Source organism: Octopus sinensis, linkage group LG1 (assembly GCF_006345805.1).
Source record: "Octopus sinensis linkage group LG1, ASM634580v1, whole genome shotgun sequence".
Taxonomy (NCBI): domain Eukaryota; kingdom Metazoa; phylum Mollusca; class Cephalopoda; order Octopoda; family Octopodidae; genus Octopus; species Octopus sinensis.
This window is the reverse complement of record NC_042997.1, coordinates 169678288-169701909: the sequence shown is the minus strand read 5'-3', so window position 1 is coordinate 169701909 and position 23622 is coordinate 169678288. Positions and strand designations below refer to the sequence as shown.

The 23622-nt window shown below is 32.0% G+C and overlaps 2 protein-coding genes across 5 annotated transcripts in view; both read right to left on the bottom strand.

Annotated features, from left to right (window-relative positions):
• Positions 1-23622, bottom strand: part of LOC115215175 (activating signal cointegrator 1 complex subunit 3) — a 526302-nt gene that overhangs the window by 359613 nt on the left and 143067 nt on the right. The window lies entirely within an intron of this gene.
• Positions 1-23622, bottom strand: part of LOC115215190 (beta-1,4-galactosyltransferase galt-1) — a 105262-nt gene that overhangs the window by 60350 nt on the left and 21290 nt on the right. The window contains exon 1 of one of the 3 annotated variants that reach the window (XM_029784381.2): positions 13553-14579. The exons of 1 other annotated variant lie outside the window; for it this stretch is intronic. The gene's annotated coding sequence lies outside the window, so the exon portion shown is untranslated. Of the gene's footprint in view, positions 1-3058; positions 3155-13552; positions 14580-23622 lie in introns of those variants that run through there. One more of the 3 variants, XM_036506944.1, reaches the window with a different exon arrangement.

The following is a 23622-nucleotide window of genomic DNA, read 5'->3' as shown; positions in this document are numbered from 1 at the left end:
TTTATGAGTGAGATTGTGTTTTTGCAAATTTGAATGTTTGCATTAATACGGTTGAAGAAATAATTCCTATAGCTGGATACCCTTTCTCTCCAGCATCATTTTGTCAATTTTTGTTACACATACAAAATAATGAAAAAAATTGATTAAAGAATTGTAAAACAAAATTTGACTAAGTATATAATCATCTGAGAAATGCATAAACATTAGAAAAATGCATCTCTCTTTTATTTTCAACTACTCATTTATTGTCTATCACACAAAAGTTTACATGAAATGTTTATATCTTTGCTGAATGAATCAACTTGATTTTCATGATTATATTAATTTCTTGTTTCTCAAAGCTTTTAGCATTGTCTTTAGAAAGTCTGATTCACATCCTTCTATTTTGTCATAACCATTTTATGTGAGACATAAGTATGTAATTCCAGATTTCTTCTAGCCTAACATCTTCGATTATTGCTAATCATTAACAGCACATAATATTATGTATCAAAGAACGTGTATTTGGTCCAAAAAAAATCTATGAAACAATTTGGCAGATATACAAGTGAAATTTCAGTTTTCCCCATGACCTCACAATTTTTCTTTTTCTGATAACTTATTTAACTGAAAACAATGCTAACTACATGACTTTTGCTATATAAACAAAAAAAGAAAAACAAAATTATTTGTTAATTAATTATAGAAGAAGGATTTTGATCTTAGTAGATTTTGCAGTTTTATGAAAAATGTTGAATTTTCAAGTAAATGTCAGTATTAAAGAACACTCCTTTGTCGTTTAGACATAGCTCTGATATAGCAGACATATGGTCTAACACATTAGACAGTCAAGCCATAACATCCAATCACCCTACCCTATAGAGTTTCTTAGATTACATTGTCTAATATGAACTTACATTTCACATTAAAAAAAACAAAAAAAACCGTAAAGATGTTGAATTGAGATTTGAGGAAGATTTAGCTGCTAGAAATAAGGGATTGAGTGATTATGTGGAGTAGTGATTCTCAACCAGGGTCCACACAATCAATGAGGGCCCTGACAAGATTTTGTTAAAGTTTATGAGCATATACTTTTACAATGCACAAAATATTTTAAAAAAAAATTTTAAATACAATTCCTAATAATATTTAACTATAAAAATAGGATTTTTAAATCATCATATAGCTATGAGGGTCCACCCAGGTAAAACAGGAATCAAAGGGGGTCCACAGGCAAAAAATGATTGAGATTCACTGATGTAGAGATTCTCTCATTGTCTTATAGTTTATTTTAATGAAATGTTTAAAACAACATAAGCAGTTCTAAATTTTTCCTCTTCAAGTATTTGAGTAAAATAAAATTTTTTAAGAATCTGTGCTATAAAATGTTTACAAAAACCAATACAAAGATTAAGAAGGTAAAGTAAAAGATTTGTGATGGCATTAGTAGCTGCAGCCAATAACTTCAGATCAATCTGTTCTTCTTTTTTTTGTCTAGTTTCTTTCTCAGGTTATAAATATAAATAATAACATTAGAACAGTAAGTGTGCTATTAAGACTGGCTATTTATAAAAATGAACAATGCTCAAAAGAGAAGCTATAAGCCAAGAGGCTTGGGATCTGATGATATGCCATAAAGCTCCGAGCTTTATGGACATGAAACCCAGGGTAATCCCATAAACTGGCCTAAACTTACTTTATAAGATATATATATATTCTTTTATTTGTTTCAGTCACTTGACTGGGGCCACGCTGGAGCACCACCTTTTGTTGAACAAATCGACCCCAGGACTTATTCTTTGTAGGCCTATCTACAGGGGCATAAACACGCCAACATCAGTTGTCAAGCAATGGTGAGGGGACAAACACAGACACATAAAAACACAGACACATATATATATATATATATACATACACGATAGGCTTCTTTCAGTTTCCATCTACCAAATCTACTCACAAGGCTTTGGTTGGCCAAGGGCTATAGTAGAAGACACTTGCCCAAAATGTCACACAGGGGAACTGAACCCGGAAACATGTTGGGAAGCAAGCTTCTTACCACACACCTACTCCTGCGCATATATATATATATATATATATATATATATATATATATATATATATATATATACATATATATATGCCAGCACCGCCTCGACTGGCTTCTGTGCTGGTGGCACGTAAAAGGCACCAATCCGACCGTGGCCGTTGCCAGCCTCACCTGGCACCTGTGCGGGTGGCACGTAAAAAGCACCCACTACACTCACGGAGTGGTTGGCATTAGGAAGGGCATCCAGCTGTAGAAACATTGCCAGATAAGACTGGAGCATGGTGCAGCCTTCTGGCTTCCCAGATCCCCGGTCGAACCGTCCAACCCATGCTAGCATGGAGAACGGACGTTAAACGATGATGATGATGATGATATATATATATATATGTATGTATGTATATATAAAATACATACATTTTATTGACACACATGTCTATAAATACATACACACACTTCTTAAATTTTCAACTATTTTAAGATACTAAGTTATAGAAATCAATTCAAGTCGAATAAACATTTATCGGATAACACCGTATTAATCATCCTAATATTTAATAGCCAGTAGGGTAATCAATTTTGTACTTTAAACCTAACTTCTAACAACTATCTGCCTGAGTACTATCTGAAAAATTTAATCTTTGAAAATGTTCAGAGTTATTTAGAAAAAACTGGACTTATTCAAATGTAAAATATCTACATGATATGAACAAGGATGTCCAAAATAGTAGTCATTACTTATTTAATTCTAGGTCACAGTACAATTATTAAAATAAGATCCCTTCAGTCATTCTGTTTAAAGTAAAATTTAAAATGTTCATAAAAAAAAATAAGGAAGCATCTGTAAGGCTCAAACTCATAGAAATGGCAGTAAAATTTTCCTCAGAGAAGGTTACATTGGATAGACAATGTTATGTCTAAATAAAAAGAAAAAAAAGTAAAAGGAAAGACTGCCTAGTTACAGTTTTTCATCTTAGGTGTGTATGATATGGGCTGCCCTGCAGTAAACAACAATAAGAAAAACTTTTTACTCACATTAAATACAGCTAACGCATTTCCAGAGACAAATTACTGAGAAAGCCGTCACACCTACAGATACTAAATAGTAACTTTATCTTTATATCCTAATGTGTGTGTGTGTGTGTGTGTGTGCATGCACATGCATGCGTGCCTGCATGCATACACATGTGCATTTATCTAGATATAAGTTTGTATGTATGCCTGTGTTTAATCGGCAGATCTTTGTATTGTTTTATTTTTAACTACTTTTATTTAATCTTAGCTAAAACCTCCCCAGACTGTAACACTTAAGTATGAATAAAAGTGTGTGTATGTGAAAGTAGAGATACATTGTCTCTATTAATAGTATTCACTAGAACAATAACAAAATAAACTATTGTTTCAATGTCTATAAATTTACAACCTCCTATATGTATATGTGTGTATGTATGTATGTATCTATGTATGTGTGTAGGAATTACTGCAGAGATGCTCAAAATATCTGATAGTGTCGGCTATAGCCTAGTCACCCGTATAGTTAACCAGGTGATACACGAAGGAGTAATACCCAATGACTGGTGTAGCAGCATAATGGTCAACTGCTACAAAGGTAAAGGCGACGCCCTAGATACAAATAACTACAGGGGCATCAAGGTGCTGGATCAGGTAATGAAGGTTACGGAGAGGGTTATAGCCCAATTAATAAGAGAGAGAGTTAGCTTAGATGATATGCAGTTTGGGTTCGTGCCAGGGAAAAGTACCACTGATGCTATATTCCTGGTAAGACAGCTGCAGGAGAAATACCTAGCCAAAGATAAGCCCTTGTACCTGGCTTTTGTTGACTCGGAGAAAGCCTTTGACAGGGTCCCCCGATCCCTTATCTGGTGGTCAATGAGGAAACTAGGGATAGATGAATGGTTAGTGAGAGCTGTGCGAGCCATGTACAGAGACGCTGCTAGTAAGGTGAGGGTTGGCAATGAGTACAGTGAAGAATTCCGGATAGAGGTAGGGGTCCACCAAGGTTCAGTCCTCAGTCCCCTCCTATTTATCATAGTCCTCCAGGCAATAACAGAGGAATTCAAGACAGGATGCCCCTGGGAGCTCCTCTATGCTGATGACCTTGATCTAATTGCTGAGTCACTATCAGAACTGGAGGAGAAGTTTCAGGTGTGGAAACAAGGATTAGAATCGAAGGGCCTTAGAATCAACCTAGCCAAAACCAAAGTCCTAATAAGTAGGAAGGTGGACCAATCACAAACGACTTCAGGTAGATGGCCCTGCTCGATCTGTAAAAAAGGTGTAGGTAGAAACTCTATAAGGTGCACCAAGTGTAAGCTATGGACACATAAGAGGTGCAGCAATGTCAAAGGAAGGCTAACTAGGCAAATAGTTTTTGTCTGTGGCAGATGCTCAGGAACAATAAACACTGGAAATGTGCAGAGACCAACTTCTACCACGTTCCAGGGAGACAAACTAGAAGTAGTTGATAGCTTCCGCTACCTAGGAGACCAAGTCAGTAGCGGGGGTGGGTGTGCTGAAAGTGTAACTGCTAGAGTAAGAATAGCCTGGGCAAAGTTTAGAGAGCTCTTACCCCTGCTGGTGACAAAAGGCCTCTCGCTCAGAGTAAAAGGCAGACTGTATGATGCATGTGTACATACAGCCATGCTACATGGTAGTGAAACATGGGCCGTGACTGCTGAGGATATGCGTAAGCTCGCAAGAAATGAAGCCAGTATACTCCGATGGATGTGTAATGTCAGTGTTCATAATCGTCAGAGTGTAAGTACCTAGAGAGAAAAGTTGAACCTAAGAAGTGTCAGTTGTGGTGTGCAAGAGAGACAGCTGCGCTGGTATGGTCATGTGACGAGAATGGCTGAAGATAGTTGTGTGCAAAAGTGCTACACCCTAGCAGTTGAGGGAACCTGTGGAAGAGGTAGACCCAGGAAAACCTGGGACGAGGTGGTGAAGCACGACCTTCGAACTTTAGGTCTCACTGAGGAAATGACTAGAGACTGAGACCTATGGAAGTATGCTGTGCGTGAGAAGACCCAGCAAGACTAGTCAGGCCATAACCCGTGGCCCCTACCTGGGACGTAGTCAGTCCACCTGTGCATACCTTCCTTCTTGTGACACTTGTGAAGACCTGTTGAGGCAAGTGAAAATCAAAATCAAAACAAATCAAAATAGATGAACATCAATGGAATTTGTATCTTTGTGGTACCAGTGCCGGTGGCACACAAGAAAACCATCCGAACGTGGCTGTAGCCAGTACCGCATCGACTGGCCTCCGTGCTGTGGGCACGTAACAAACACCATCCGATCGTGGCCGTTCGCCAGCCTCATCTGGCACCTGTGTCGGTGGCACATAAAAACACCATCCGAGCGTGGCTGTCTGCCAGCCTCATCTGGCACCTGTGTCGCTGGCACATAAAATCACCCACTACACTCTCGGAGTGGTTGGCGTTAGGAAGGGCATCCAGCTGTACAAACACTGCCAGATCTGACTGGCCTGGTGCAGCCTTCGGGCTCCCCAGACCCCAGTTGAACCGTCCAACCCATGCTAGCATGGAAAGCGGACGTTAAATGATGATGATGATGATATATATATATATATATATATATATATATATATATATATATATATATATATATATATATATATACAAATTGAGATAGGGGTTGTAAATGCAACCCTCCATGGGATAACATATATCCAATATACTGCTAGTGAAGTACCCAACAGAGTTAATACATAAATGTTAAGAATTGCGATGCAATTAATTCATTTACTGTATTATATGGGCAAAGGTAAAATGTTTTACCACAAATTCATAATACAAAATAAGAAAATGGAGAAATACATCCAAATCAAATATCAACTACCAGATAATACCCAATCACATACTTTATTAAACCACAACATAAGAAACTTTAAGGTCAAACATAATAATATAGGACAAAACAGTGTACATAAAGGAGTAATATGATACAATAAGTACAATATGTATAAGAGAATATAAATATAAATATATATATATATATATATATACAAAATAAGAAAATGGAGAAATACATCGAAATCAAATATCAATTACCAGATAATACTCAATCACATACTTTATTAAACCACTACATAAGAAACTATAAGGTTAAACATAATCATGCAGGGTAAAACAGTGTACATGAAGGAGTGTACATAAAATAGTTATGTTATACAATAAGTAGAATACGTATAATAGAACATAAATATAAGTACACATAAATATAAATATAGACTATATCTTACAGCTGTTTCGGCCATGTAGATAAGCATGTCTCATTCAACTCATATTAGCCATTTATGGTAGGTCAATATGTAGTTATAAATGAGACATTATATATATATATATGTATATGTGTGTGTGTGTGTGTATGTGCTTATCTATAGTTTATAATATAGCTCTGTTTTTAATTGCTGCTATTTCTTAGTCTTTGAAGATTGAGACAGTCAATACTTGAATAATTTTCATATTCCAATGAGTAAATAGGGGCATGGAAGCTGGTTTTACTTTGAGACAGTAAAATGAAAGTCTAGAGGGAGAATAAGTAACATTATTGTCAGACTAGGAATGTGAAACAAATGAGTCCAAAGTTCCAACCTTTAATAACAATTAAAAAATGTAAACAATAAAAAAAAAAATTATCTATTATTAACTATTATTACATTTCAACCCTTAAGGATGACAAAATATAAATATTAGTTATTTACTGAAATTGATTCAGCTCACTATAATACCCTTCCTCAGTATTCCACAGTAGTGGAATAACAATTTGTAGAACCATGAACTAAATATCATATGCCATATTTATTTATGTATAACACAAGAAATTTAATGCAAAACAGCAGGGCCAAAACTGAGGGACAGCAATATATTCAAAAATAAAAGCAAAAAAAAAAAGATTAAAATATATTACTGATGTTGTATTGAAATCACCTTGTATTTGAGAAAATACAGTTGTATTTATTCATACATCCTCATTTTCCAAAATCAAATGCTGTCAGGATCAACTGCATTTTATCCTTCTGTGTCCAGTTAAATACCACAGGTACTGTACATGAATTTAAGTGATTTCATCCATCTCCTACATAATTTGTTATCATTTTCATTCATTAAGATGAATTATTTATCTAAAAGTACATATCTTCATGACACAGATTTGGGTATAATTTTTAAGGAAGATGCAAAATCTTCTCTTGGATTGCTAGTATAATCCAAAGAAGAGAAAACACTAACACATTTGATACCAAATATAATTTAAAGTTAGAGATTTCACTGCCCTGTAATTAACCTATTACAATTAAGACTTTTGTTTAAATTATTAGAAACATAATTAAGGATCATTATTTAACAAATGCAGAGCAAAATATAAAAAAAAATAAGAGTCTTTATTGAGTTGACAGAATTAATTAAAGAAAATAACAGGCATGATTAGAATATTCATTAGATTGCTTTAACATTTATAGGCTGGATGGAAGATTAAATGAATGATTTGTTTATTCATATCACAAGTAAAACAATGTATAAGAATTCTTTCAAAAAGCCATTATTAGTATAATACTGAACTAGCAATTGTTTCTAATTTAGATTCAAGGCTAGTAATATAAGGGAAAGAGGTTAGTTGATAACACTGATCCCAAGACTCAATAGATGCATTTACTGAGCCTGGAAGAATGAGAGGCAAGGATGACCTTGGCAGGTTTGAGCTCTGAATGTGAAGAGCTAGAATAAATACTGAATGGTATTTTTTCTGACACACTAACAATTCTGCCAGTCCTCCACTCTTAATAATAAAACAATGAAATCATATTTGGTAAAGAAAGTAAAAATCTAAATGATCAACTGTTGTTTTAACAAATGTTCAATATGACAATATGAAGTAGGTTCACAAATAACAAAATATAACTGTTTACAGAGAAGACAAGCACTCATGTCTCCATGTTAAATATTTTGTATTCTAATTTAGAGATCTAAGCAGGTTGTCGTTCAAAACATTATTTTCAAAATAATTAGTGATTAAAACAAACCTATTGTATTATTTACCATTGTCAACTGATCTAAAGCCATGAGTGATGGCACTTAAGCTATGAAAATAAAATGCTGAGAAGAAAGGCTTGCTGACCAGATGTTGAAAATAACAGAGGTCATAAATGTTGAGTATTAAAATGGGTAACAGGTTTGCAGTTTATCAAATAATAAAGTAAATACAATATTGGTGGTTTTGGTTAGAATGTTATGATTAGGGACGCACTGGGAAATAACTTCTTTTCCTTATTCTTCATTTTGGCAATACAGTGACAGCTTAAGACATTGGTCTCTATTTCTATATAAGGCCAACAACAAAAATATTAAGAACATATGGAGAGGGTAATTGAAGAAAAATAAAACTTGAAATTATAACTGAAGTGTTAAATTCAGTTGCGTAAACTTGATTTTGTGCTTTTAAATAGTTAATTAGTAAGTAATTCAATGGAAACTGGACATAATTAAAGACAAATGTATAAGTATGTTTATGTTTATAGGCAGTTTCATGATTTAGAATGAGGTTGGTAATTGAAACAAGACAAACATTTGATTTCTGAAGACTTCTACAGCTGTGTTGTAAGCAACAAGAAATAGAAAACTCTGAGAAAGACCTAACAAAAGGGCCATTTCCATAGGAAATCAAACATGTGACAAAGAGAAACAAGAAAATGTAGAGGATAATCTATGTTAAACATCTGAGAAAGATTTATCTGGACTCAAATGTGAAATATTTTATGAAAAAGTAGGGGAAAAAATAGTAGACACAAATGATAGAAAGAACACTGCAATTTATATTATTATTATTATTATTATTATTATTATTACTACTACTACTATTACATTGTAGCACTATGGTTAGTGAAAACTTGAGAGAAATATATTTGAAAAAATATACTGAAAGTATCACCTAGAGGAAGATGTAGCCTAGGAATAACAATATGGTGAAAAAATGTATGAATAAATAAATATATGCATATGATTAACAGACATACAAATACATAGATGTAATATACATACTTTTACCTATATATCTATATATATGATTGATACACATATACATACTTTTACCTATATATCTATATATATGATTAATACACATATACATAGATATAATATACATACTTTTACCTATATATATATATATATATATATATATATATGATTAACATACATATATAGTTGTACATACATATACATATTTTTACCTATATATATATATATATATATATATATGATTAACATACATATATAGTTGTACATACATATACATATTTTTACCTATATATATATATATATATATATATATATATATATATATATATATATATATATAATAGATAGATAGATATACACACACACAGAGTACAGATATGTCCACTCTGCTCAAAATATTCAGTTCCATATCAGCGTTTGCACTATATATAATATATATATATATATATATGTAGCTTACAACGCATAATGTGTGTGTGTGAGTGCACGTATATATTCTTTTATATTTCTACTTAACTCAGTCTTTGGACTACAACCATGCTGGAGATACAGTGTTCAAGGATCAAAGTTGGAAGAAAACCCCAGTAGTAACTTTTTTTAGAGCCTTGTACTTATTCTATTTGTCTCTTTTCATGAGCTGCTAAGTTATGGGGGCATAAACTAAGTTAATCCGGTTGTCAAGAGGTAGTGGGGGACAGACACAAACACACATATGATGGGCATCTTGTAGTTTCTGTCAACCAAATCCACTCACAAGACTATACTAGAAAACACTTGTCTAGGGTGCCACACAGTGAGATAGCCCAGAACCACATTATGTTTATACATACGCACACAGACAAATATATATATATATATATATATATATATATATATATATATATATATCATCATCTAATGCCTGCTTTCCATGCTGGCATGAGTTGGATGGTTTGACAGGAACTTATATAGCAAGCAAGAAGACAAGCACCAGACTTCAGTATGTCACACACACATACACACATACACTTGTGTGTGTACATATGTACACATATATGAATTCACTTATGTACAGATAAACATAAATATATATTAGTTGATATGTATCTTAAAGTTTTGTTGGTTTATAAAACAAACTTAGCTACAAATATAATTATAAACACATAAGCATATCTGTATGCTCGCTTTCACACACGTACAATGTTTGCTTCCTAGCCACAAGATTCAGCTTGATTCACACTGCGTGCCACCATGTGCTAGTGTCTTCTACAAGAGCTCTGTGCTGACCAAAGCTTTATGAATGGATTTTGGCAATGAAGATTAAAAGAAGCCCATCATGTGTAAGGTGTGCGTGTGTATAATCATCATCAATTAATATATGCTTTCCATGCTGTTATGAGTTGGATGGTTTGACAAGAGCTGGCAAGGCCAGGAGCCATACCAGGTTTCATTGTCAGTTTTGGCATGGTTTCTACAGCAGGATGCCCTTCCTAATACCAACCTCTTCACACACACACACCACACACACATTCAATGCAACAGTTGAAAGCAAATGTCACCCTCATATGTATAAAACATGTCCATCCACTAAGAAATATTACCTTGCTTGGAAACAGGCACAGACTGGTAATAGGAAAGGTAACCAGCTGTAGAAAATCAGCTTCAACATTTACCATTTTATTTATGCATTCATGGAAAAGAGGACATTGAACAAAGATGATATATACATGCAAGTAGATGTGTGTGTTTGTGTTATACTTTGTATTGTATGTGTGAATAGCTTAATGCAGCTAATTAACAGAATAATGTTCATTAAGAGATTATTGCTCTTACTGGTGATCATTTTTTAAATAATTAAAAACTTGATTATAGAAGTTGGGAAAAAAACTTTTTTAGTACACATACACAAATACACACTTGTGTGCACATGTGAATTTATATACATACACACGTGCACACCAACATCCACTTGTGTATGTTTGTATGTATGTTTATATATCATCATCATCATCATCATCGTTTAACGTCCGCTTTCCATGCTAGCATGGGTTGGACGGTTCAACTGGGGTCTGGGGAGCCCGAAGGCTACACCAGGCCAGTCAGATCTGGCAGTGTTTCTACAGCTGGATGCCCTTCCTAATGCTAACCACTCCGAGAGTGTAGTGGGTGATTTTATGTGCCACCGACACAGGTGCCAGACGAGGCTGGCGAACGGCCACGCTCGGATGGTGTTTTTTATGTGCCACCAACACAGGTGCCATATATATATATATATATATATACACACACACACACACATATCCAATATCCAACAGGATGTGTACCTATGTATTATTAACCAAATGCTTACTAGTGCATGGCAATATTGCAATTCAATACTAGGTATGGGTGGGGGTAAATGGGAAATTTACCCACAATTTATAAGGCAAATAAGAAAACGGATAGGATATAAAATTGACAAACACCAGCCAGTAAACATTCCACTGATTCTATTTATTAATTGATTGATAAATAGATAAACAGATATAATGGAATGTTTACTGGCTGATGTTTGTCGATTTTATATCCTCTCCATTTTCTTATTTGCCTTATATATATATATATATATATATATATATATATATATATATATATATATATATATATAAACACATATCTATCAGTTCATGCACATACATATATCATATATGGTGTATGTATATACATATATATAAATACATACACATGTGCACAATAACACCCACTCATACTTATACCTGTTTGTATATATGTATACACACGGGCCTATTAGAACATACACACACATAAATCATGTATGTATATGCATGAGTGTGTTTATATCTACCTATCTATTTACCTACCTACCTACCTACCTACCTACCTACCTATATGATGTTATAAACAGAAACACACTCACTTCAGTAATTTTGTATAACCAGAGAAATATATATATATATATATATATATATATGTTTGTATATATATATGCACTCACACACACACACATACAAAGAGAGAGAGGCTGTTATACAAATAAATGTGTGTGTGTGTTGTACATAATTGTATAATTAAATACATACTATAGGTTAATGTAGGTATCCAGATGGATACTTGCAATCTGCAGTGGATTAGCTCTGGTTTTCACATCCACAAATGAGGATCATTTGTCTGCAGTCAAACACCTGCATAAAACCATACTATAGATCTATATTACTTATAAATGTGAGTTGATGTTATATAGAATTCAGAAGCTAACTAGAGTGGAAATAAAATAGTTTATTGTAACATTTGTATGCATTCTTACATTCAAATAAAAAGTGTATCAAAGTTAATATAAGCAGCAGTGATTTTTGTCTGTATGTAACAAAAAGTATCTAAATCTATAGATCTAACCAAACTTCATTTTCTGAGTGTTTGAATTTCTAACCAAACTATATAATTTACCAATTATTTTACAAGAAACTAATTCATGTAAAAATATGATTCTGTAAGTTTTTGCAAATTAAGATTATCTAAAAGATATCTTTTTGTAAATAATTATTATACATTTTGATAAAAATCGAGCATCAAATGATGAAACGGTTGTCTTGTAGATAATTTAAACATGCATAAATAAGCTTTGTAACATTTGCAAGATTCTTGTTAAGAAGCCAGACTAACCAAAGAATACAACGTGTGTGAAGATTTCAGTTAGGTCGGGTAACAATTAATGTAGTGATGTGCAAAATCATAACACTATTCTAAGATCAATTCCTGATAATGTCATTCCTGATCAAATGTCCAAAGGATTTTCAAGCGAAAATCTAATAAAGGAAATTAATATCATAAAAAAATGAATAGAAGATGGGTTAAAGTTTTATCATAAATAACGTTAAAAAAATCTAATATGCTAACTTATCTGAAGGAAATACTACTTGACTACATGGGCAACAAATTTCGAAGAAGACTGTTGTGTCAAAATGCATGTGTACATTATGACATGCATCATAGTCTAATTCGCAATAGAACTGTACAGCAGAAAAATGTAATAAATATAAAATCAGGCAAATATTTTGCAAGGGGCTTATGAAACTAAATAAATAAAATAACTTGACATAATGACTAATAAAAGGAATAATTTAAATTGTCATGAACTGCTAGTTATGAATGAAAAGAAACTTTATTTTCTTTGAAATTTAACAACAGAAGGGAAATTACACTTTAGTCCAATAAATTATTTTTATAGATTAGAAATGCCCAACTGTTTTAATTTCTTCATTTCATTAAAAACTTTAAAACCTGTGAAAATTAGTGGCAGAAAAATACACATCTGTTGTTATATATGAATAATATAATGCTACAAATTCACACACACACACACACAGATATATATATATATATATATATATATATATATATATATATATATTTCAACCACGCTTCTTTTTAAATAATCAACAGTCACCACCAAAGAATATAATAGCAGAATCAGCAGAGAACAAAAGGATAGCTTTACCTGAATTGGTGTAATTATCACTGTGAACACAGCTTAAGGAATCAGGCTTAACTGCCTGACTAGAGCAGAATAAATGATATGAATTTCAAAGTATAATCCTTGTGACATCCTAAACCCAAGTGACATTTAGCATGTGGGTCAATGCCAGATTTTTCAGGAAGGAAGGATGTTATAATTCTTTGACAAATAAAAATCAATCTGTTTTTCTATGAAGAGGTGTAGTGAGAATAAAGACATGAAGCTTACACTTACAGAATCTGACAGTATGTCATTTTATTTTTAATTGATGCTTTGTGTTTATATATAATAAAAGATGTGCTGAAGTAGTAAGTGAATAAATTTTCCTCTTCAAAGAAATTGTCTTGAAAATAACATATATATTTTTTTTTAAATCAAAAGTTGATAATGTTAAATGTTGTGGAATATTAGCGACAAAATAAGAAAATAATCTAAATATTTATATTCTGGAATGTTTTGTTTTTAGAAATAATAATTTATAATTTTAGATAGAATTCAGTTGTACCCTAGGCTTTCAAATTTCATTATAGAGTGTTGCTTCTAAATCAAAGAATTTGCTGCAAGTGAGCACTGAAGTACAGAGTGGAATGAGAGAGAAAGTATGGTGGACATCCAAAATACTGCATCAAAAAAGAAGGATGGAGAAAACAACAATAATGTTTGTTATTGACAGATGATGGAGAATGTTCAGTAAGTAATAAGTCCATGATTAGAGCTTTCAGTAAAAGTTGATATTTCTAACCTTTTTCACAAATCCATGTTAGATGTGTTATTCCTGATGTAAAGAACAGAAATGAAAATAAAACTACATTCCCTATCAGTAGGAGAACTGCTATCCTCAATGTATTCTTTGCATCTGTTTACTAATGAGCCAATAACACGGAATGCTGGGAAGTCACCAGAAAAGCGAAGCAAGCATTAGCAATCAATCATTCATACTTAAGTGAGATAACATAATCGCGTTTAATAAGATTTTCTAAGGTGTAAAATAAATCTAAATATATATAGCATTTGAATATTTAAAAATTGCAGTGACAACTGACATATAAAAGAATATATACACATTTACGGTAGAAGAGACTGTTATTATGAAGTGGAATAGAAAGAAAAATGTAAATGAATGAAGCTTCAGCGTGGAATACAAAAGAGGGGAAAAACAGGAGCCGACCTAAATGAACTGCATCATGCCTTATCATTGAATGAAAAATTATTTTATTTATTTTGAACATCAATGTAGCATGCTTCTGAATACAATAGATGATTATCTAAAAGTTTTATTGTGATAATGACTTTTATTAGTCTTCTATCATAAACCACTAATAACACTCCATCAATTGTAGTTATTGCTGCTGCTATTATCACTCCTACTACTAGGGCTGTAGAAAATTGTCATGAGGCTACTGCATAAGCTAACGCTACTGCTGCAGCTATCAAGTAGCAAGCAATGATAGAATAATAAGAAAAGGCTTGTGTGTTAGCCTTTGTCATTAGTTGTCAACAACATATAATTGAATAACTAGCTATACAAACAAGATATTACTTCAATATTAGCTAGTATGACAAAAAAAAAAAAAGGCAACTGAATAATTCTTATTGATAGAAAGCTAATTTATCAGAATTTTATATATCTTAGTTTTACCTCACCACCACCAAATTTGACAAAAGTTAAAAATCAGATACACACACACATTAGCTAGTATGACAAAAAAAAAAAAAAGCAACTGAATAATTCTTATTGATAGAAAGCTAATTTATCAGAATTTTATATATCTTAGTTTTACCTCACCACCACCAAATTTGACAAAAGTTAAAAATCAGACACACACACACACATCTGATTTTAACTTTCAACTTTCATATATATATATATATATATATATATATATATATGAAATATTGGTAATAAATCAGATTTGCAGGTTAAAAAATATTTTGAACCTTTAATCTTATAGTAACAAGTCAGTTACAAATGATCCAAGTTTAGTTTTCAAGCACAAAAACTTAAGATTACAGAAATAAATCTTACTTAAGATATAAAAAAAAAGCACTTGGCAGAAATGACAGTAAAACTTAATGCATCTTTCAGTAAGCAAATGAAAATCCTCAACCAAACAGAGTTTTGTGTGTGGATTATGTTTTAGTTAAATTAGCTTTATCTTCAAGCAGTAAATGCTTTTGCACTTAGTTTTCATACTGATTGACATAGGATAGACAATTTTATAACAAGTCAATCAATTTGAAAAATTAAAAATTTTACTCTCCTTATCTGGATCTTCTACCAAGAAAACAATACTAAACAAGATAGAAATTTTATATGTCGAGTATAAAATTACAAAAATTTTACAAAAAACGATAATTCACATAAAATCTAATGTACCAAGTATTCATGTGCCAAGTGTCAGAAGTAACTATTGAAATCTAATATTGCTAACTGAAACTCAGTTTTATTGAGTTTCATTAAAAAGAGTGAATATGAATCTTGCTTGAGAATTCAATATTTCATAAAATAGATTTGTCTTTTTCCTCATCAGGCAACCTAGATGCAGCAACAATATGGAAAAAATTCCCAAAAATAAATAATTAAACAACTATAAAATGATTCAAGACAAATGACACAGCAGTTAATTAGCTGCACTATTATTCTAGTAAATAATGATTATCTATATTCTAAGATAGAGGCTACAACAATACAGCAATCACTTTATTATCTTAATTTATTAATCATAAACTGGTAAGTCTATGAAACTTTTTGTTGGCAACAGACAAAAGATGAATTGTATCTACAGTTTAAAACTTTTATCTTTCTTTCAGTAAGGCTAAAATTTGAAACATAATTTAGTTTTCTTAACACAAACTTTGCTTAGATTTACCACTAGGTGTCCTCTATTTAATTTAATTTAATAGTGGATTTTTTGAATCTGAGAAAGACAATCCCACAACTTCTTACTAAACAACCTGCAAAGATGATTTGTTTATGGTGATCAAATGTTTGTGCTGTACATAAACTTACTCTCTCCATCAAATTGACATTCCCTGTACAGGTGCATGGTGTGCCACATATCAGACGTTGAAATTAATAATAGTGATTTCCTAAATTAAAGAATCTTTTTTATTTAGAATTTATCAATAGTTACTTTTCTACTAAGACAGCCGAAAAATAAGCAAAACACTGACCAATGATGAAGCCAACACACCTTATCAACCAGAATTAACCATCTCTTATTCAATGCTGCACACATATACACAAACAAAAAGAAAGAAAGCTTGTTCCATACAACCAATAAGCTAGAGAACTACTATCACATTTTGACAGAATCTACTTTACCTGTCCTTTGTGGTCACTACCAAAGACTATCTGCTGACAGATAATTGACTAGGCTACAGGTAAAGAAAAGTGAGGGCGCGTGGCTTAGTGGTTAGGGCATTCGGCTCATGATCGTAGGTTGTGAGTTCGATTCCGGCGACGCGTTGTTGTCCTGAGCAAGACACTTTATTTCACGTTGCTCCAGTCCACTCAGCTGGCAAAATGATTGTACTTGTATTCAAAGGGTCAGCCTTGTCACTCTCTGTGTCACGCTGATTATCCCCGAGAACTACGTTAAGGGTACACGTGTCTGTGGAATGCTCAGCCATTGGCACGTTAATTTCACGAGCAAGCTGTTCCGTTGATCGTATCAGCTGGGACCCTTGTCGTCGTAACCGGCGGAGTCTTTAAAGGTAAAGAAAAAACAAACAAACCAATATACCCAGGCTCACATGGCATCATATAGAAGTAGATTGTTGTATATCAAAGTGCTATAGTATATCTGAAGAAAAATAATTTGTAGACTCCACTTAGTTGTTTTACTGACTCCCAACAGACCAAAGCCAATGTAAGGCTAAACAACAGCAATTTATTGTTTTCAGTATTTCATCTATAATTATTTTATCTGCATTAAAAGAAATTTATTTTTTCTCTATTTTTTAAATAACTATCTGTCAGTCAGTAAATAAAAGTCATCTCCACATTCTGTATTTTTATCCAATGATTTTCTTTTTATCAAATTTTATTAGGAAACAGCACAAAGGTAATGGTAATAGAGCCTCTAATAATCTTTTGTCATCACAGCATGTGAAAATATTTACTTTTAAGACAGATTGAGTCACTGGAAGTTATATTTCTTTGCTAAAATTACAATTCATTATTGACAAAGGGATATAAATTGGCTACACTTCAATTGGGACATTTTTCAGGTGATTCAAAGGCACACAGCTCTCTCTAATCAGTAAAATTTTGCTATTCAAATAAAATACAAAACTAGTTAAACTTAGTGATTTCTTAGTTTAAAGAGACCTTAAAAAAAAAATTCCTACAGTTCTCCTTATTTGGAACAATAAACAATAATGTAAAGCATATTCAGGTTAGAGATACACATTATAAAGTTAAGAAAGTATGCTGTACAATTGAATAAATCTATCAATCTCATCATTGTATTTTAGAATGCATTGACAAAAGGAAGAAATGAAAACAAACTTACAAATTTTGAAGCTCAAAGAGGGATGTTGTAGTAGTTTATGATGAAAACCAATAAAAATAGATTTGATTATTACAGAGTTTTACATAACCTCACATTTTTAACTGATTGGGTTAAATTTATGTCTATGCAAGGAGTAAGAGAAAAGGCCTTTATAGCTTAATCCAAAGCCTAGTATTTAGGACTAGTCACATAGCTATTTGGTTCTATTGCTATTATTCCCTTGAATTATTACAGAGTTTTACATAACCTCACATTTTTAACTGATTGGGTTAAATTTATGTCTATGCAAGGAGTAAGAGAAAAGGCCTTTATAGCTTAATCCAAAGCCTAGTATTTAGGACTAGTCACATAGCTATTTAGTTTCTATTGCTATTATATCCCCTTGAATAAAATAAATTTTCTGGAATTACAATTATAATTTCATAAAGTTTTCTGGAAAACAATTATAATCTTTAAAATGATTATGAATGTTGGTATCACTAGAAAAAGTAGTAGAAGAAATAAAAACTGAATGACTTAATAAATGGTTTCTTGATAAAGCAGTGAAATAAATATGCTTCTCAATTGCTGTCCCTTATTTGGGGGAAAAAAAGGGAAGATTAAAAAAAAATTGTTTGAAATTAAATTTAGGGTAAGAGAGAAAATTAAATTTCAAATTCAGTGATAAAAATGAGCATTAAATAATAGAAGCATTTTAAAGCAAGAAGCAGAACTATTTAAATGAGTAATCTTGTCTGAACACTTACTCATCAGCAGCTTCTTTCGTTTGTTCCACTTGTATAGTGGAACAAAGGTGAAAATAGGATCAATCCTATCATGCAAAAGGCACCGGTTATAAAAATTAACATGGCAAGGCACATATATACTCTCATCATCATCTTAATATCTTTCTACTGAGAGCAATAGTATATTTCAAAATATTTTTATCTTAACTCATTTCATTTTTATTCCCAAACCATCATCTATGTCATATATTCTCTAGTATCAATATAATTTCATAGTACCGACCAATTCAACATGCAACATTCATTTGTATTAAATATATAAACTATCCTGTGTTTCTGTAGTACACAATATTTCTTAACTCTTTTGTGATTACATATCTAATTTCTATATTATGATTTTCAATTAATTTTGACAATAATCAATGGAATTAGTGGAAGAATTAACTTTTTAATTATTTAGCTGCTGTTTGAAATACAACAAAATCTTCTCACATAAACATGTCTTAGAAAGATTTTAATATAAATTCAAAGCAAAGATTTTAATATAAATTCAAATAGGAACATTTCAAAATGAAAGAGTTTTATCATGGAACCTGAAGTGGTAACAAAAGGAATTAAACACAGTTTTGTTAGTTGCACACGATCTATAAGATGAGTTCAAAGTACTTGACATAATTAGTTGCAGTTGTACAGATTTCCATTGCCAACATTCCAACAAGTTTAAAGCATATAAACCATCTAGTAATAAAGAGGCAGCAAAGGCTTTTTTTTCTTTTTATAGCTTAATCACAGGAGAAAGGGTGGTGCTCATAATAATTTTCAGAGGTTTTTTGACTGGTCACAGGATGGGAATGTAATAGAGTGAACTTTATTAAAGGCAGCCAAAAACAAGCAAGTAATAGCCCTTTAAACAGGCTTACACCACTTTCTCACACAATTTCTCACACAAAGTTTTGGTCAGCCTGAGGTTACAGAATGTACTTGCCAAACAGTGGCATAAAAATCTGAACTCATATGTTATGAAGCAAATTTCTTAAACACACAGCCATATTCTACTTGCAGGATGGTGATCACTTAGAAACTACATGTAAATTAATGACAACTGAAGAAGCTTTCCTTGTGTAATAGCTATGCTTTCAGTCATGTGTCACACTGAAGCAATACTGCCAAGCCATGAATAGCTACCTTTAAAAGTGTGAACATCAAAGTTTTTGTTGTACTGTGCGTAGTCAGAATGTGGTACCTTATAAGAGTTAGAAAGTTCTGATGAAGTGGTTAAATTATATTACTTTCTGCCTCCTGGTCATCTTCAAGTTAGGGTGGGTAGCAGGTTTTCCATATGGACTACTCACTTATACCACAGCTGCCAAAGACCTCATTATTCTAAGGAGGATAATTTGAAGACTTCTAATTATACTTTCAACTAGATTCCTAACTATAGTTGCAAAGTGATTGGAATTCTTATGGTTATAAATACTTGGGAATTTAAATTGCAAGTTGAATTGACAGGTATATTTTTAAGTTAAGGAATGAAGAATAATCAGACAGAATCATTAGCACACCAGGCAAAATGCTTAGCACCATTTTGTTCATCTTTATGTTCTGAGTTAAAATTCTGCTGAGGTCAACTTTGCCTTTCATCCTTTTGGGGTCAATAAAACAAATACCACTTGTACACTGGGGACAATGTAATCAACCTACCCGCCTCACCTGCCAAAATTGCTGGCCTTGTGCCAAAGTTTGAAATTAATATATAATAACATTCTTAAGCTAATAATCTTTAAACAATTAAATCAGAGAAAATTTAAGTTAATATGTAAGTCATAACTGAGGAAAGAACTGAAACAAGAAAAACAATGATGACAGCAATAAATCAAACACACTTTCTTATTTATCTTTCTACATCTTCTTATCTATCTGTTCCTTGCCTCTATCACCTTCTAAACTTGATATAAATCCTGAAATTGCTCTAATCTAAACACTTCCTCGATAAATTCTGTAGAGATTTTTGTTTTTGTTTTGTATTGAGGGGGGGGGGATGTATGTATATATGTATGTATGTTGTATGTATGTATGTATGTATGAATGCATGTAAAATACACACATATATGCAGTGGTGAAATTCCATTATAATGAGAGTGACAAAGCAACAGAAAGAAAATATTTGTTATAAAGAAATTGCTTAAAAACAAATCATAATGCTAATTTTATTCATGCATTATGCAACAGCAAAAAAACAGTTCATGAAACATGAACAGAATAGTTCTACAAAAATATATTAATATGAAGGAAACTGTTATTACAATGGCCATCCTATTTTATTTTTATGGAAATAAATATTTTTCTTCCAAATTTTTCAACCACAGCCTCCTCATTTTTATTTGTGAATTCCAGGATTGTTTTTACATTTTAGAAGAATGAAAACATTCCAACAATGACTATCCTATTTTTTATTTAGTTTAACTTTCAACAAAGAAAAACAATACAAATCAAAATAAGAAATACAGTTTATGAAGAATTAAGCTGATCAATTTAGCCATATGGAGTCCCTCTGTCTTTCATTATCTAAGTACCTGATAGGGCTCTATCAACTGTTGGCTGTGTGTCCCTTTATTTTTCAATCAAGACCAGGTACAGAGAAGCATTTCTTTGTACTGTGCTCCATTATTTTGTATTGTACTGTTTTTATGCATGGTGAAAGAAGTTAATATTTCATGTGTTTAAGATGGTAAGATGGTAGAATTGTTAGCACACTTGGAAAATGCTTGACAGCATTTCAGCTGTCTTTGCATTCTGAGTTCAAATTTCACTGAGGTTGACTTTGCCTTTCATCCTTTTGTGGGTCTTATAAAATAAGTACCAGCTGAACACTGGGGTCAATGTAACTAACTTACCCACTCCCTTGAACTTGCTGGCCTTGTGTCAAAATTTGAAATCAATATTTCATATGCTTTATCAAAAATATAATCATATTCGCATATCATCATTGCCATCATTTAGCATCTGTATTCCATGCTAGCTTGGGATAGATGGTTTGACAGGATCCAATTGGTCAGAACTGTGTCAAGCTCCAGTCTCAGTCTCTGAATTGAAATTTGAATTTGAAAGAAGGGACAGTTACAACGAGAATGCTTATAATCTTATTAATGTAAAAAAAACCTCTGATTCCATAAGACAGGATTATTATGGTTTGGTATAATAAAGCTCGATAAATTAATAAATAAATTTTGATTCCTTGCTTATCTGGCTGTTGTATATTTTTACCTCATATACAAAGAACTAAGCAAATTGAGTTATATTATTTTGGTTTTGCAAAATAAATATCAACACTTACCCAGTGCATTCCCCTGACAGAACTGCATGTTAATACACTGTCTCACTCATGGTTAAGTTGAGTGAACTTCTACGCATCACAATGTTTCCCAATTGAAATTCTATATCATCTGTATGTTCCGACTTTATAGGACAATTGTCTCAAGTATTTCTTAATTTTTTTTTTTAAACATTTTTTTTTCATTGCAATAAATTTCATTATAAACAAAATTTTTCACTATTGCTTCAATAGGATAATGACTAGGGATTGAAATCAATTTGTTATACTGAAAAGTTTACTACACTGTTATTAAAATATAAATAAATAAGCTCTATGTATGTGTGTATATACACTTATATGTGTGTGTGTGCATGCGAAGGTGTGTGCATAAACACATATATACATTTAAATACACACACATATGTATGTATATATATATATATATATATATATATATACATACACACATACATTCATATAGATACATATATATATACACACACACACATATATGTATACATATATATATATATATATATATACACACACATACATATAGATACATATATATATACACACACACATGTACACATATATATATACACACACACACACATATGTATACATACATATATATATATATACAGATACAAATATCTATACACACACATACATACATACACACACAAACACACATATGGGATTTGGCACAGTCATCAAAAATACATTCACTGAAAACGCATTTGTTGAAAGCATATTGATCGAAAGAAATATTGATTGAAAGCATATTAGTCAACATCAAATACATAAAAATCTAATGTTGACTTTTGTTTTTTTATTTTAAAAAAATAAGAATAAATTTTTTGAGGGGTAATAATAATAGTAGTAATGATTTCTAACATAGTGACATGACCACAGTTTTTATGAGCGGAGTATTAGATCTACTCAATAATTTGATACCTTCTTATTTTTTTGACTCGTGAAGGATAAAAGGCAAAGTAGTTAACCATGTAAGGATTTGATTGCAGAAGCTAAAGGGATGTAACACAGTGCTGTAGAATATTTTGCTCCATCCTCAGTTAAAGTGCTATGCCACCCATGGCCCTTGTAATAACTATCTATTGGGTTGGCAAGAAAGTAATTTTGGTTTTTTAGTGTGAAATAAAAGTAATTTTTTTCATACAAAGAATGAACTGTAATAAATTATATAGTTTTCATTTTGTTCGATGACCTTCTGCCATCTTTCTGGCAACTTTATGATACTGCATTTAATAGAACTTCTGGACTTAGTCAAAATCTGAAGCAAGTGCAATTTCAGGTCATCATCATTATTGAAAGTTTTACCATTCAAAGAATTTTGCAAACTTTGAAATAAATAGTAATCTGATGGTGCAAGGTCAGAACTATATGGTGGATGTGACATCACTTCCCAACTAAACTCCAATAATTTTTCACAAGTTAGCAAAGATGTGTGTGGTCTAGCGTTGTCATGCTAGA